Genomic DNA, 18045 nt, shown 5'->3' with positions numbered 1-18045 from the left:
CCCTAGGGTTCTACAGCTTCAATTCCCAATTCAGATTTGCTCAAAAGAATAATGTATCTCAAAGCAGTACTTCTGGAAATCAAGACATATTGAAATGGGGCTGTCTTACCAAATTTTCCATATGGTCCATGGGAAGAAGTTGAAACCTAAGGTAGGGCTCCTGGGAAATGCTTCAGATACCATAAAGACATAGCACAACAAAAAGGCAACTCTACCCACCAGCTAGGCTCCTGATGTTTATGAAGGTGCCACCATGTGAGCACACTACAGAACTGGGGAGCCCCCTTCCAAAAAGGAGCAATAAATCAAAAGAAGAACTTCCTCAGACAAATAGTTGTGAATATACTGCATCCCTCCCTCCCCCACCCTGATTTCTCCTAAGTACCATTCCTTTAGAAGACAGAAAGGGGCTGCCTTTCTTTCCTTCACAAAACCTGTAAGCTAGCCAGCACCACCAGACTGACAGACAAGCTATTCTCCATACGGCTGAGTGCAGTCATCTACGAAGAGAAAGGGTGAGGGGAAATAAAGCCCATCACAGGAATAAAACCTTAATCAGACATTAAATAAGAACAATCTACCTCATACTGAAGAAGAGAGATTGAGACTGGCTTTTCTTACTGTCAGAATAATAAAATATGAAATCAATAGTACACTTGCACAGAAGTTACAACAGCTAAAACTGGCTGACAAATCCAGGCAGCAAAATAAAGGCAGCCCCTATCCTAGTCCTCCTTCTTTCCTTACAGGAACTTGACTCAAGCTGTTTCACTGCAATGATTTGGTAAGTAGTTCACCAGTTTCTAGCCTAAACAACAAGTTAAACTCATAACTATATTCACAATTCAGTCAGGTTCAAATTTTCCAGGCAACATTTAACTTGAAATTAAAAGCTTCACTTCCTGTCGGAGTCAAATTTAAAGGTATCAAATCAACTTTCATCCCTAAATGTATGAAAACAAGGTTTCTCATTCAAGACATTTAAAAAGTTCTAAGGATAGGGGTGTGGGGGATTGTTGAGGTTTTCTACATTTGTGGGTTTGGTTGGGGTTTTCCTTGTTTTGTTGGGATTTTGTAGTGCATTGGATCAAATTTATGAAAGGGGTTATATCATGTTGCCTGTGCAGCAGTCACTAGACAGCAATGAGCAAAGAAACCAAAAGCATCAACATATTTAGGGGTTTTCAGCAGGATATATGAATACTTTTCCTATAAACCTGAATAGCAGGAAAAGGAAAAAAATCTGTGTCTCCTTTAGGATTCATATCTTAAAGTGTTTTGGTTTTCTCACATTTGAAATGCAAGTGGAAGACAACGGCAACCAGGCTTTTTATGGTATTCCTTATCATTGTTTTAAAAATGTGTACAAGTTTTCACAGTGCATCACAGGGATCTCTGCATTCATACTCATGTCTCATTTTTAACTTCATAACTCACTCTGTAACAGGAGCTGGTTTTAAAAAGGAGTTGCCTGGAAGCATCATCCATGAAATCGTGGAGAAGGTAAAGATGAAATAAGATCTTTTCTCACTCTTCTTTAATCTTGATAGCGAGTTCCCAGCATAAGGCTGGGTCCAACATATTAAATGGATTTTCACATGTAATACTTACTGCTGGGTAGTTGCCAGCTAAGATAATAAATTTCTGATTAATTAAACAACGTTCCTTTTTTTTCCACAACCGCTTGGCTATTTTCAATGCTGCAAGATGTATTCACATCAGTATATGCTGGGAAAAGTATGATATATCTTTTGTTTAATGTCAAAAACAAGTTTTTCCAGACATAAAATCAAGATTGGCATGACCAAGACTCTCTGACACACAAGCTTTCTCACATATTTAATCAGAGAAAGTTTACCTAAGTCATTACGCTGGTTTGGCAGAGATACTGAATGTCATGGGGAAAACAGAAAGAGGAAGGAAAAACTCAAATATTTAAGATGGACAGATGTGTAAACTATTGCTTAACAAAATGAACCACTTCAATGTATTTGAGTCAAGACACATGCACCAAAAAAAGCCCCCAATAAAATCTGAGTTCAGAAACAAATACAATTAAACCTGGATGAAACTTGACTGCTGGGTCGATAAATGAACTTATCTATACAACTGGTTTTGCTACTATAAAAGCATTAAGGGCCAGGATGAAAACTAGTTTCCTGTTTATTTGCTAGCAATCACTGTCATCTCTTGATCATTGAAATACTTTATTAGAAGGTACTTTTCAGTACTTAAATATTTCCCTAAACAACTGCAGGTATGAAAAAAGGGAAATTCACAGAGACTAGAACAATGACTTTTCTTCTATGGGTTGCTGGGTGGAGTTACAGAATTATGTAGGGAAACTATTTCCACGAATTAAAATAGAACCTTTGTGTGTGTGAGAAGGGGTGCAATCAGGGCCATCCATTCACTGGCTATACTCCCTTCTTTTTGCAAGAACAGACTCTTGCATTCTCTCCAGCATTCCCTTTTACTTAAATGAAAAAGTTGGTACTTTATTTAAGGGCGGATTTTCCCACTAAACTTGCTCTGAGAAGTAGCTGTCAAGAAGATAGGAGAAGCTGAGCTCTTCTGTTCCTCACTGCAAGCTCCTGCCCTCTCCCCTCACATTTAAGAACTGTAGCATCCCCTGTCAGCTACATCAGTTCATTGATCCAAGAGAAAACAAACCTCTGCAAGAAAAAATTAGGTTTTGACATGACAGAGATTTCCTCAAAGGAACTACCTCTTTTGGATGACAATCTGAAATAAAACAAGGTAAAGCAGCATTGAAACTGTATCCCCAGCCTAAGTCTTCATGGATCTGGGTGAGGTGAATGCAATACTCAAGTATTCCCATCATTCTACACTGACTCTGTTCCTCCCTACTGCAGCACTGGAATACTCTGTAAAGCCAAGGGCAATTCCTTCTGAAGTAGAGTCAAACATCTGAAAATAGGTATGGAATATTAATTAAAAAATCAAATAAAGATCCTGATATCCCTGACTTAATACATTTGACTCAATGAACAGTGAATCTGCAACATCCACTGATTTTTCAAATCACTACCAAGTACATGAAAGTTAAAATAAGCTCCTCAAAGACAGCCTCTCAAATAGGCTTTCTTTTCACCTACTTTGCTATGGCAAGAACTCAGAATTGCAGACTTACTGCTTTTCCCAAAGAATTCTGTCAGTCTTCAAATTTTGTTTATGCTTGGCTCTTTCATTCAGACTAATCAGCCATCCAGTATTTTGAACAGATGATTCTTCTGAATGACTTTCATTCAGACATTCTTTTCCATGACCTTCAGCAAGGACACAGTTTTTCCATGTGTCTGTAATTCACAGCCATACTTTCTTTTTAAACTACTTTTCACTATAGCATCCCATTTCCTTCCAGAAATGTAAATTGTAAAACTTCCAGGTTTAAATGCATTCAACTGGTAGATGCCACAAACAATTCTACAGTAATCCTAACATTAAAAATCCTGCACAAAAATTTCAACCTCATAGAAAATTTACTTCAGATGTAACAATCTGGCAAAAAAGAACAGTAACTTGACTGAGTTCTTTATTTATATCACTTCACATGCATAGAATTGTACTATCCTCAGCAGAATTTCTTCTAACACACACATGGAAGAAGAGAACAGAACTGGATCTCCTGCCCTTACATACTTCCTGTGACATATCTATCACAAGAGCAGAGAAGCAGAATAAAGTCCATACTGATTTTTCTCTCACCATGTCTCAGACATGTTTCATAAGATGACAGATGTGTTCACAAATCTCACTGTACCTTTTTATTAAAAAACATTTTATTTTCCCCATCTTTATGATTCAAAGCATGTTCTTGTATTTCTTTCTAATGAGTTGCAGCATTGCTCCTAGTGTAGGCTGTTAGATATATGAATTTTTAATTCTGGAGAAAAGAAATATATTCTGCAAATTCTGTAAGTCAGGTAAAAAGGAATGTCAAGTTTCCCTCACTGGATTTTATATCCACCAGCCTTTTAAATTGCACCTGAATAAATTATTGTATTTGGTTTATCAGGAATAAAATCATTCAAGAAAGTGTAAGCAACTACCATACACCAATGTATGCAGCTTCCTGCAAAGTAATCCTAACTTAGTATCATCCTTCACATATATTTAACAGGATGCATTTTATAAACAGCATAAATTTTGTATCTGAAGGCTTTTATTTCTAAAGATAGGAAAATTATTACTAAGACACTATCGATCATATCTGAGAAGCTGTGGCAGTCCAGTTAAGCTCCCACTGACTGTAAACTAGGAAATATAACCCTCATTTTTAAAAAAGGAAACAAAAGAAAACCCAGGGAACCATAGGCCAGTCAGTTTCACCTCAGTGCTTGGCAAGATCATGGAGAGTAGAATCTCCAGGAAACAGTACTGAGACATGGATGATAAACCAAATACAGGTGACTGTCAGGTGACAGCCAACGTGGTTTCACTAAAAGCCAACTGTCCCTGACAAACAAAAGGATGACAGCATTGATGGATAAGAGAAGAGGAACTGACATAATCTCCGTGGATTTGTGTGAAGCATTTGACACTGTCCTGCACGACATCCTTGTCCCTAAACTGGAGATAAATGGATTTGATGGATGGACCACTCAGTGGATAAGGAATTGGCTGGGTGGTCACATTCAGAGAGTTGTGGTCAATGACTCGATATCCAAGTGGAGACCAGTGACATGTGATGTTCCTGAGGGGTCAGTGCTGGGACCAGCACTGTGTCCCATCTGTGTCACTGACACGGACACTGCCATCGGAGGCACCTCGGCAGGTTTGCTGTGTGCTGTGGTCAACATGCTGGAGGGAAGGGATGACACCCAGAGGGACCTTCACAGGCTTGAGGGGTGGGTCTGTGGAAACCTCATGAAGCTCAACAAGGCCAAGTGCAAGGTCCTGGGTCAGGGCAATCCCAAGCACAGTTCAGGCTGGGCAGAGAATGGACTGAGAGCAGGCCTGAAGAGAAGGTCTTGGGTGTGTTGAGAAGCTCAACGTGACCTGGCAATGGCCACTCCCAGCCCAGAAAGCCAAACGTGTCCTGGGCTGCATGAAAGCAGTGGGGGCAGCAGGGCCAGCGAGGGGATTCCCCACCATTACTCTGCTCCCATGAGACCCCACCTGGAGTGCTGCATCCAGGAAACATGTGCCTGCTGGAACAAGTCCAGAGGAGGATCACAAAGATGATCAGAGGCCTGGAGCACCTCTCCTATGAAGACAGGCAAAGAGAATTTCGGTTGTTCAACCTGAAGAGGAGGAGGCTCCTGGGAGACTTACAAGTGCCCCTAAAGAGGCCTGAAAGAAAGCTGGAGAGGGACTCTACAAGGCCAAGTATTGACAGGACAAGGGGGAGTGACTTTAAACTGAAAGAGGGTAGGTTTACATTGGATATTAGGAAGTATTCTTTACTGTGAAGATGGTGAAGCACTGGAACAGATTGCCCATAGAAAGTGGGGATGTCCCATCTCTTAAGTGTTCAGGCAGAGGCTGGATGGGGCCTTGAGCAACCTGGTCTAGTGTAAAGTGTCCCCGCCCATGGTCCTTTCCAACCCAAACCATTCTATTTTTCTATAAAAATTATGGCTTACATACGTGATGAAGGTACTAACATTATATACTTACAGAATTAATAATACATGTGTGTGCATATATATACACATACACAGGAAAATAATATTTAGTCTTCCCTGTAACAAATTACAGCTACATTTCTCAACATAATGAGAATTCGTTGCTCTGATTTCTTTAAAAAACCACACTGATTGCAACTCCTTTGCTCATTAAATCTTAAATACTTCTGGCACAACAGAGCTTTTCCATTTGCACATCAGTTTTCAAATTATATCATTGTTACCCAATAGTCAAATCAGCTATTAAAAAGGAATATGAAAAATTATATTTAATATATTTATGGAAAAGGGGTGCAAAAAATCATCGACAAAAAATTTATTAGATTAATATAGCATTCTGGAACATGACAAAGGGAGAATTAACACAACCTTCTCCATTAGAACTCATGGAGCTAATATCAGAATCTTAAATCTATTTTTGGCAAATAATCAGCTAAACTTATGGCATGTTAAAGAAAAGCTCATAGGAGAATAAAGATTAGCAGAAAGTTCTGGCTACTAATTTTATTTCAACTGTTGGCATCCTTTTAGGAAGAAAAAAAAAGGAAAAAGGAACTTTAAAATCATTGTCAATACAGTAAAAGAAGATAAATACTGCTTTTGACATGAATGCTGGTCAAGAGGCATCCCACTGTGTAGGTTATTCCAAAAAGGAGACTTTAAAACACATTTAATTCATCTATGAGAGTCCAATGTGACATTATTTCAAAAATTAATCCACTACTATTTTTGTGCCCAAAGCTTCATGGTTTTTTTAGGCAGCACCCTGGAGGAGCAGCTCACTGCCTCCACTTTGCCCAGGCCACTGACACTTTTCAGGCTCTGTTTAAGCTTCTCCCTCTCTTTCAGCTTTGTCAGTGAGAACACACATGCCAGCTGTCATCTTTTGGAATCTGTAGGAATCCTTTATTTGTTTGGAGGTTTCTCTGTGGAGAAATGTTTCTGAGTGGAAAAGCATTTAGCTCAGTTTAGCTCTGTCAGGACAAACTACAGTAGCTAAGTTAGTCTATCAGCATCATGAAGCTTTATCTCATAGAAATAAATAACCATTGATTTTGTACTCTAAAGGTAGACAGGTACTTTCAACATGAAAGAAGTACCACATACTTACTAACAATAATAGAAGGATGTCAATGAGCACAAGAACTTTTGCAGGAAGTTTTCTACTAAGCTAGTTGTAGTATTAAAGGTGCTGTACTCAGAAACTCGAAATTAATTTACACGTGACCTTACCGACTACAGAATGCAGTGAAAAGCACGTTAACCTTTCTGGATGAAAGAAAGCACATTTTTTGTACAGAGGTACTGCAGTGACGGTAGAGCCTTTGACAGAGTGCACTGCAGCAGGTAGACACAAAAGAGACTTTCTACTGTTCCCAGAGAGTCTGCCCATCCTTTTCTCTACAGTGTCATGACTTCCTTTAAAGGAATTACAAAACAAAAGCATTTTGTGAGTAATTCATAGATCCAAATTTTTTTTGTACTTTGCCAGGCAGAAAATGCAATTTCTTCTGCCATCTTGCCACTAGACTAGGTCAATAATTTCCCTACAAAACTCTAGTATAATTTTTAATTTTATATTTAATTATTAGTTTTAAGGATATATCATATTTCAAGACAATTTTTTCATTCTTAATTCATGTCTGCTTTGGTAGCATTTCAAAAACTAATGAATATACAGATAGATGATTAGATGACAGATTCAAAGAACTGTTTTTACTTTCTGTGGCTAAACATTTGACAGTTCTCTCGTGTTTCCTGAATAACACTTCATAGAAATGCAACAAAAAGAAAAGGAATTTATACTCAAAAGCTCTAAAAGCCAAAACCACATGAACTGTAATTATTTTAGAAACTAAGTGGCCATCAACTTTTGTACATTCCAGTCTTTATTGTTTTGTTCTAGTACTGTACACTGTCATTATCTATTCTTTCAGCAGTATTAAAAGGCTTTACAAACTGCTGATACTCAGTCATTTACTGTCTCTGATGAAGCCAGGGAGCTTTATAACATTATCAGACCACATCGCATATCAAAAGACACTTAGCTTCTGCAAAAGAGGGCTCCTGATGCCAGACAGATTACATTATTGAGTTGTTACAATACTCAGAACTACTAATTTTTAGAAGGCTCACGAGAGTTCATGAATCCCAAAACAAAACCAAAAGCCTCTGTGGAATAAACACGAGATTATGTTTTCCTCAGCATGCCTTATTTAACAATGTTTCTGCTTTGGATTCCACAAATCCCATATAGATTAGCCATTTAATAAAAGCCTGAACATGTAGATGCTCCACAGATGCTTTTACGGTGTAATAGTTTTTCTATTTCACAAAAGACTTACAAGGGTTGCAGAAAAAGGCATAACTGGAGAATTTTCGTATCACAAATATTAGACTTCATCTTTTGCAACAGAGGGAATGCAATCCCCGGTGTTTAATTAGAAGTCTGAAATCACCTACTACTTTGTACTGTTCTAATACTGATCCCAAGTGAATGCAAAGTGATACAGTAAGCACTTTTCCCCTTTGATGATAGTGTCCACAAAGCTACAGCATAGGCTCAGTGAGATTTTGCCTTGGTTCTGTTGAAAGCTGAGGTCCTTCTTCCTGTCTCTGCCTAACAAGCTCAGGGCCAGAACTTTTAGTATTCTACCCGCAGATGTACATCATCCTCAGATGATAAGACAGTTTAATAGGAAAAGCAAAGCACAAAAAGGAATCAATTCACTGATCTGTAATGTTCAGCCATCTCCAGGAGGGCAGGGCCCCACCACGTGTAATGGTTACTGGGGAAAACAAACATTATCATTCCAAATATCCCCCCCTTCCTCCTTCTTCCCCCCACTGCATACACTGAGCATGATGTCATATGGAAACTCCCTTCAGTCAGTTGAAGTCACCTGTCCTGGATGCGTCTCCTCCCGACCTCCCAATGCAGTTCCAACTTCCTGACAGTACAAGAAGCAGAAAAGGCCTTGGGTCTATGTAAGCCCTGCTCAACAGCAATAAAAACATCTCTATATGATCATCATTGTGTTCAGCACAAATCCAAAAGACAGCCCCATACTGTGTCTGTGAAGAAAATGAACCCTGTCCAAGCCAAAATCAGAACACAATGTGTCACAGAAAGCTTTCCATATCCTGTCACAGCCACTCTCCTTTCAAATTAGTTACGCTGAAAAAAGCATAGTCATCTTTATATGGATCTTCCTACTTGTGTACACTACTACAAATGAAAAGAGCTTCATGAAATCAACTAGAGAAGTATATTAAACATTCTGAACTAATTCTATCAGTTTTCATATACCACTAGGAATGCAACCTCACCACAGATACATAAAGGTAATTAATTATATCCTAACTTAGTAATGTCAATAGGAATTCTGCTAAGTTCAATCAGACTTGATGCATCCAAAACAAATAAGGTTATCACCTGGAGGAGTACAAGTAACAAAGAAGCTACATAACCTGATACAAAATAGGCTCTTCCTGGAGACAAAAGAAGAAGGTGGGCTGAACCAATGTGATTTAAATTCAGGAGTGGAGTATAGGTCAAGTAATCAGCTTTCCTGAGGTCTGTGAGAAAAAAGCAGGCTGCAACAGAGTGCCTGAGAGCAAGGTGCTGTGCCAACCATATCTCACAGGCTTCACAGAGAAGCCACTGTCAGACACAACATGTCACAGGCAGTCATTGTACCAAACAGACAAGGATGGTTACTGCATGCATAACAGAGATAAGTGCTGACACCCGTCAAGGTGCAATGCACACATGACATATTGCCCTACAGTCTGTTGGGGTCCTAAGCCTGTGTTCTTTGTAGCCTTTCTCTCACAGGTTCACTTCTTGTACAATACCTCTTCTTGAAGCTCTCCTGAAAGCAAGATCTACAGCAGAGCCCTCCACGGAACAATAGATGTAGAACATTCACAAGAGATGTGCTAATGCAGCTGCAACAATCATGGGTGCAGGAACATTTGCTGCTACAACTGCAACTCAGTGTTCGTATATTTGTACTTTTCCAGGGAAGAAAACCTTGTTCTTGACTGATTAGGTCATTCAACACTGGACCCTATGGAACTCAGGGATATGTAACAACTTGACAATGAACAAACTGAGAAGATGAAACACTGTATACATGAGACACAAGATCCTACTTGAACACCTTGGACCAAACCCAGAAACAACAGACACAGACTTTCAAGCACTGAACACCGTAAGAAGAGTAATTCATATTGTTGGTTTGGGCATCTACATCCCCTATTATATTGAACACAAAAGATACATTCTTGCATATTATTCAAACAGCTAGCTATCTCAGTGAGGAAATACCTACCTAGACAACAGAAACTAATGGAAGTTTTAGAATTCTTTCTCCTGAGTTTAAAGGACAATTATATCAGCATAGAACCAGAAAAGTAAGCTGCAGACCTTTTGTGCAGTGATGAGAACATATAATGACTTTGAATATGGAAAAAGGATGCAACAACAGTTGCACAGTGGTGTGGTAGAATAACAGAATCATAGAACATGTTGAGTTGGAAGGGACCCACTAGGATCATCAATGTTGTATAGGACAGCCCCACGAATCCCACAATGTGCCTGGAAGTGTTATTTAAATGCTTCTTGAACTCAGTCAGGCTCATACTGTGACCACCTCCCTAGGGAGCCTGTTCCCTACAGAGCTACAGAGTAGGAGGAAACCTGTATTGTAGGCCTTTAGCATTTCATGTTTAAGCTAGCAAAAGACCCTAAATCATGAGACTCTCAGGAGATTCTATTACTCCATAATCTGGGACTCTCTGCACTCAAAAAAACCCTAACTGCTTGTATGAAGTACAGCAAACAATTATTAGTAATAAGCAGTACACTGTGTGTCAGGCTCCAGGTATCGTCTTGTGTAGGGCTACCCTCTAGGAGGAACCCCTGATATGTCAGTTTCTGTTTTGTGGAAGCTGTTCCTGGTCCTTATGAGTGCTCTGAACCACTTGTTAAGAGCAGAAGATGCTTGTGAGAAGAATAAAATTAAGAATTCTTCCTGGATCTTTAAGTGAAAGTTACATCAATGAAAATTACCTTGCATCAATGACAAATCCTTCTGCAACTTCATACAGGTTATCTGCATGATTTTTGGAACAGCAGTATGAAGAATCAACTCTCAAAATCCTCTTTGTAACTTACTTCTTTGATACCAGCATATAAGCATCAAACACCTTGGAAGGACTACTTTGGTTTTAAAAAAAACAGGCGTGGATCCAGTTTCCTTATAGTTTAGGCATAAGTTATGCATCACTTTTCTGCATTGATTCCAAAAAGGAGTTAAAAAAATGCTCCATCAGCTTTTCTTGACGTGTGTTAATTTTCAACTGCCTAAATAAAGGACACTTCTGTAATGCGCAAACTGGATTTACAAAACCTTCAAATTAAAAGCTTACTTATAAACTAAGTTAAAACTAACAGCAGCATTCATGTGAAAATGTTGACAATCCCAATTGTATTTTACACCAGGTAGTGTTTTGCAGAAACTGTGTAAGGAAAGAAACAAGATTCAAATGTTAATGTAGAAAAACAACTCTTTTATAGTTCCCATTAAATCCCACAACCACTTTAATATCTGAAGGCTGCATAAATATTTTGTGCCTTTCCAGCATTTTATATCAATGAATATAATTCATTAATATATCACTTTCCCACATTCCTGAACCGCCTCATTGTTCTGGAAAGGATCCCAAAGGCCCAAAACCCACAAACCACCATCTACTCTTTCAACAGCAAACACTCTACTAACTGAATCAATGAAACATGGAGAAGTATCATGAAAAAAAAAAAGTTAAAATATACAGTAAGAAACTTAAACCGTTTAATCTGCATGAACTGAAGCTGTCAGATTCTTCAGGGCTCTGCAAGCAGTCCAAGGCAACTAATACTGTTTGGATGAATGGTTGTTTTATGCTCTTCCACATCATCATGTAATATATGGTTCCACTTCATAACCTTTACAACTACTTAAAAGATATTAATGGGTGAAAGTAAATCATCCTTCTGCAGTCTGCTCTTCTAGATGTGAAGAATTCAATACCTTCCAAACCTGTGCAGCCTGAGAGCTGCCATTTCACGTGGTGGACCGGAGAAACCTGTCTCAACACACTGGAGCTAGGAGAAAGACCTGACAGTTAGTGGAGGGTTAATATATATCTACAGGGTTTAAACCTTCTTGCAACATTTTTCTCTTTTCTTTGGCTGGAAAACATCCACTCCTGCCAGCCAAAGATCCATTTCCCTTTGAAGTACTTCCTGGGAATTTAATTGCCCAGTAAATTGCCAACAAAACTTCCAAGGCATAGATCAGCCCTGAGAGACTCCAGGGGAAACAGCCTGTAATTCATCTTTCCACAGACAGTGAGGAGGGCAGAGCTGCCCTTCAGTCATATAAATCAGTTTTTGACTGGACGAGATTTACTGAGCTAAATACAGCTGTACACAAGAAGTAGAAGCTCGCACCATTCTCGGTGGAATCTGACATTCCACTGGAACAATACTTTTGAGAACTGAGATATTCAGATAATTAGTATCATTGGCAATACAACTAAAATGTTTCCTGTTCGAAAATGTGTCTTCTTAGAAATTTAAACTTATGCAGTTATTCAGCCCCCTCAGTTCTTCCATTCTTGGCAGATCCTCCAAATTGCCTGCATACCATATATTTCAGGTCCACAAGGTTCAAATGATGACACAACATAAGAAATACATTGGAGAGGAACATGAAGTTAGTAAAATATATTTTTTTAGTAACTGAAACAATTTTAGAGTCTCACATTCAACCCTTCACAAAATAAATGTCAATAATGAAACAAATGAAACAAAAAAGACTCAAAATTCTCACAAAGCAGAAAATATGGAGGTTAAACCAGAACTATTTATTTTTAAAGAAAATTCTAAATAACTTCAGCAAAAATCCTAAAAGTACTGACTTCATTTCACAATACTGTAAACTATGTAATTCATGCAGTTCTGGAAACTCTGTTATCTGTCAGGAAAATGTAAAGTGAGGTAACACTGAGATGCCATAATGCCCAGCATAGTAGCATAGAATGAATAATCCATTTGGGGTGTGTTGTTTGGAAACAAATCCTCTACGTTAGACTACAGGCTGTTTATCACTCATGACACATTTTATTATTTTAGTGAATATTCTTTAAATTTTCAATTCAGAAAAATCAAGACCTGTACACACTAGATGCTCAGGCCTGCTAAAGGTGCTGGAATACATTATCATGAAGGGTTAACTTCAATGGCATGATTTCATTTTTAATTAAAAAAAAGCTTTAAGAATCATAGTGAAGCTAAATTGTTATTATAATTGTTATTGGTCTGACCTGCTTGCAGAAGCACATGTGATGCATATTTAGAGTGTACCAACAGTGCTCCCTCTCTTCACAAAAACAAGCCAGAGACACTAGAGGTGCTTCTCCTCTGTCCCTGCTGAGCCTCTGAATTGCAAATAAGCCAAATTCCTCTACTGAAGAAGCAAAGAGCCTCATGGAAGACTGTCCTGAGGTCAGGCACCAGCCTCATCTTCCCCTGAAGACAATAGGGGTCACCCAGGAATTAATTCTGGGTGACGTACACAGCGTCATGTCGAGAACAGTGCAGGGCATAAAGAATAAATGCAGCTTCTACCTGGCTACTCTGAACAATTCTGCAAGTTTCAGAAGGTTAAGTTTCTGTTTACTAAGAAGAAAGTGAGGCTCTGAAATCATGTGTAATTCTGATCCCAGTGAAGGGACTGGTATTTTTTCCTAGAGATAGATCAATAAAACATAGTTCAGAATTTGAAGACTGCACAAAATCATGATTAAAGCCCATTCAGTGGAGCAATTACTATTATTTTCAGCAGTAAATTACTTTCTCTCCATACTGTGCCTTCCCCTGGTGTTGCTACATCATTCTGACACAGGAGAACTAACTGATATTTATTGGGAAATTAAGAGAAGAGAAAAGTTAGTTACAACACATTACTTGCCTCTATTCATTCTATCTAAAGCACAGATCTAGATTTGCTAGCATATTACAATTTTAGAAATAAATGCCCAAATTCCAGATACCTCTCTATGTACTATCAATCAGTAACACTGATAAACATGAACATCTTGTTACAGAGAAGAACATGTAGCTAAATCAATAAAACACAAATGACTCTGCTATATCAACACTTTTAGAATATTAATTACTTGATAGAAATAGTACAAAATTAAAATTAAGAGCTACATTATTACTTAAATATTCACATACATTTAGACATAATGCAGTCCTGTTGCAAAACACTGGAAAAATATTCAGATAATTAAAGGGTCATTTAGACTCCTCTGCAAAATCAGCCTTCAGCAAAGGCTGAAGCCCTCCAGATATTAAAATGCACAACATTTGCCACATTCATTACATCCATTACATTTTTCTGACGCATAAATCAATCCATATTATCCCATAATATTATGTATGCTGATTATATTCACTAACTCTTCTATAAATTTACGATAAAAACAAGAAATTGTCTTTTTTCTTTTATTATAGACAGTAATATAAAATAGTGATTTCAAACCCAGTAATGATTTAAAAAACAATTTATCCCTCTCCATGTTGAACTGTTACCCTTTGTCCTTTACATTTTGCTGTAATCCCTTCCAGTAGTCTTTTCATAAATGATTTTGTAATCTCAGCTTTTGTGTCATACAGTATCACAAGCTTTTCTCAAAATTCAATTACGTCCTTTGTTTCAGCTTCTTCGTTTACTACACACTACTGAAATTGTGAATGCAAACTTAAATGTTGGCAAAGAATTCTATAAAAAATTCAGCATTTCCAAGCCTTCCACGACAGACCCAGTAAAAATGATGCATTCTGGGATTTCAATACAGAAAGGCTTGGCACCATGCTGCAGTCTTTTTCAGGACTATGTTTTATTGCCCATTTCTCATGTTAACATACTCCAAAAAATATTTAGTAAACTTAGATGTAAGGCAAGTAAGTAAAATGCTTTCCAACAATATCTAAGTATTTTTAAAAGTATTAAGTCAGGGTGGTGCTCAGGTTTTTGTATATCCCTAATACCAATCCCTAAAGAAATGGAAGGAGGATGTCAGAAAATACATAGCTGGACTTAAGTGTTCACCACAAAAAGCCAAGATGCAGTAGTCATAAACTACAGCAAAGAAAAGTTCAATCAGACTAAAACTAGAAATTCCTACCTACAGCTGTTAAGGACATACTATGCTGCCCAGCAAGATTGCAGAACCTCCACCCTTGGAGATTTTTGAAAGAGGCAAAACCCTGAATAATCTGCTCTGGCTCCACAGTTTGCCTTGAGTTTCCCTTGCTTTGAACAGGAGGCTGTACTGATGACTTCCAGTTCTACTAGAATATCTCAAAAACTAAGTTACTGTATTTTTCTACTTATTATATAGCTTGAAGAGTCTTCAAAGATCAGGTTATGTATTTGTCTTACAGACTAGCTGCAATAAGTAAATGCATGTGTGCACCTAAGCTTCACCTGAAGCATTATTTTATGGGGGGAAAGGTTATTGACAAAACTATACAAACCTCACTGTCTTCCAAACTTTGGGAGTACTTAAGTCATAAGTGAAATTTATATGCACTCACATAAAAAGAAATTCTCCAATTGAAGCTTAAAAATGGTGTCAGATTTATAACTGTGACTGTTTTAATACTTCTATTTTCCCTCCATGCTTTTTCATAAAACAAAGATATGCCCAGTGTCCTGGGGTACAATGCAAAAATGTGTATTCTATCACCATCTGTTAAAATGTGGGAGGGGTGGTGATCCTTATCTCTGTGGGAGATATCCTCTGCTGATGTGCCATCTGATAAGATGGGGGGATGATCATCGTTATCTATTCACAACCCATCCCTCCTCCAGAAGATATATTCTGTTAATGGGCCATTAAGTCCTATTGTGTGACTGATAAGATTACATCACCCCATTGGGAGATGCCCCAACCAGGGGCAGGAGCCAAGCCTTTCCTACCTAGATAAAAAACTGGGGTTTGGGACCCGAGGGCAGACCTTTCCACTGGATCCCAGAGGAAAGTCGGACCTTTTTCCACATCATCGCTGGATCTTCGGAGGAAAACTGCACCTTCTACAGGAGCACTGCTTCAACAGAACCACATCTGTCATCCAGGAGGACTGCAGCCACCATTTATACGGACTGCTACCAACACCCTGACTGACAGGGTGTCAGGTTGTATTTCTGACTGTGTTGGTGGTTGTTTCTTTTATATTATTGCATGTATTTTATTTTTTTTTTTCTCTTTTCTCCTATTAAATTGTATTACTGACTTGGAGTCTCGCACTGGTTTTACTTTCAAACCAACACATTAATTGGCGCCCAACGTGGGGCACGAAGGGTGCTGAGGAAAGTCAGTATTACAATTTTGTTTTCACCATGATTCTCAACATGCTTACATGGGTTTTATATCTTGCTCTCTATATTTTTCCACACATGGGGAACTATCTGCCAGCTGTAATGCTCCTGTGTAGACCAGGATATGGTATAAAAATTGCTTTACTGGCCTATTATGTCTACTGCATGATAACCTCTGAGGCAATGAACATAATCCGGAATATATACTCGACTTTGTTTGCTTGTCCTAGTCTAGGTTGCTACATCCGGGGTTTTAACAATCACACCCAGCCCTTGGGGGGAGGGGTAAAGGATGATTTTTTCCAATCTTTCCGGCCTGATACAGTAGTTTTTGGAAATGTTGAGTTCCCGCTGGATGCTAAGGACAGCACAATATTGTTGTTAGTTCTGCTTTGTCTCCTCTGCACAGCCTTTACAGCCTACAACATGCTTAGAAACAGAACACTACATGGCGTATTGATGCGTATTCTTGAGGAAGAGGAAAAAAGAAACAAATCAACTTCGTCCACGACTGCACAGAATGTCACAAAGAGGAGAAGAACCAAACAAAAAGCAACAGTGCCCGTGTCTATGCAGACTGCCACAAAGGAGGAAAAAGCCAAAAGCGAAGCAACAGTGTCCGTGTCTACGCAGACTGCCACAGAGGAGGAAAAAGCCAAAAGCAAAGCAACGGTGTCCGTGTCTATGCAGTCTGCCACAGAGGAGAAAAAAGCCAGAAGCACCATCAGCATCTCCACACAAACCATCACTGAGCCAGAACAGCCTAGACCAGTAGCAGTTGCGCCCGTTCAGAAGAAGAAATCAAAGAGCAAATCAGTTCGCATAGTGACTGACGAGGACGTGGCAGGACCTTCGCACCCAGCAGAAGTGACAGAGCCAGAGATCATCACTCGCTCTCTATCCCTGGGTGAGCTGCGTGACCTGCGGAGGGAATTCACCCGCCAGACAAATGAGTCCATCTTGACCTGGCTGCTCCGCATCTGGGACGCTGCAGCCAATGACACCATTCTGGATGGATGTGAGGCCAGGCAACTGGGATCTCTGTCCCGGGATGTGGTCATTGACCAGGGGATTGGGAGAACCCAAGAAACTCTCAGCCTCTGGCGGCGACTGCTGACAAGTGTGAAGGACAGATACCTTTGTAAAGAAGATCTTCAGGTGCACCAAGGAAAATGGAGCACAATAGAACAAGGTATCCGATGCCTGAGGGAATTGGCCGTGCTGGAGATCATTTTCTCAGAAGATGAGAGATTTCCTAAGAGCCCAGACTGTGTCCGGTGCACGTCACAGATGTGGTTGAGATTTGCACGACTTGGACCAGAGATGTATTCCCGTTACCTGGCAACGCTGCAGTGGAGGGAAGGTGAGGACATGGTAGGCGTCTTGGCCAATAAACTAAGAATTTATGAGGACACTGTCACAGCCCCATTTCGTACCCATGTCTCATCCGTGGAAACACGGCTGGTGGAGCAAGTCCGAAGCCTGATTGAAGAGGGCCATCAGAAACTAAAAAAAGAACTTAAGGAAAACAACTACCAGATCTCTCCTGAACCAACAAGAGTTTCTGCCATTAGGAGCCGGCGTTCCTCAGGCAGGGAGAGAGGACACACTCCACGAGGTAACCTCTGGTTTTTCCTTCAGGAGCATGGAGAAGACATGAGGAAGTGGGATGGAAAACCCACCTCCTCCTTAGCAGCCCGGGTACGGGAGCTGAAAAGAGGGACACCTACCCCAAGAAGTTCATCTAGAGTCAATGCTGCTCCAGTCTCTCGTGTACAGAACTCCAGACAGTATCAGAATGATGATATGACTGATCCTCTTGAAGGAACCTCAAGAACCTATTTACAGGGAGAGAGCAACGTGTACCAGGATCAGGAATAGAGGAGCCCTGCCTCTAGCCAGGTAGAGGAGAGGGATAATCGGATCTATTGGACTGTGTGGATCCGATGGCC

The 18045-nt window shown here is 39.5% G+C and overlaps 1 protein-coding gene across 48 annotated transcripts in view; it reads right to left on the bottom strand.

Moving 5' to 3' along the window:
* Positions 1-18045, bottom strand: part of NRCAM (neuronal cell adhesion molecule) — a 152115-nt gene that overhangs the window by 81099 nt on the left and 52971 nt on the right. The gene's annotated exons all lie outside the window — the stretch shown is intronic.

This window comes from Sturnus vulgaris, chromosome 5 (genome assembly GCF_052056855.1).
Source record: "Sturnus vulgaris isolate bStuVul1 chromosome 5, bStuVul1.hap1, whole genome shotgun sequence".
Lineage (NCBI taxonomy): Eukaryota > Metazoa > Chordata > Aves > Passeriformes > Sturnidae > Sturnus > Sturnus vulgaris.
Note: the sequence above shows the minus strand (reverse complement) of the source record. Positions and strands in the feature narration are given on the sequence as shown.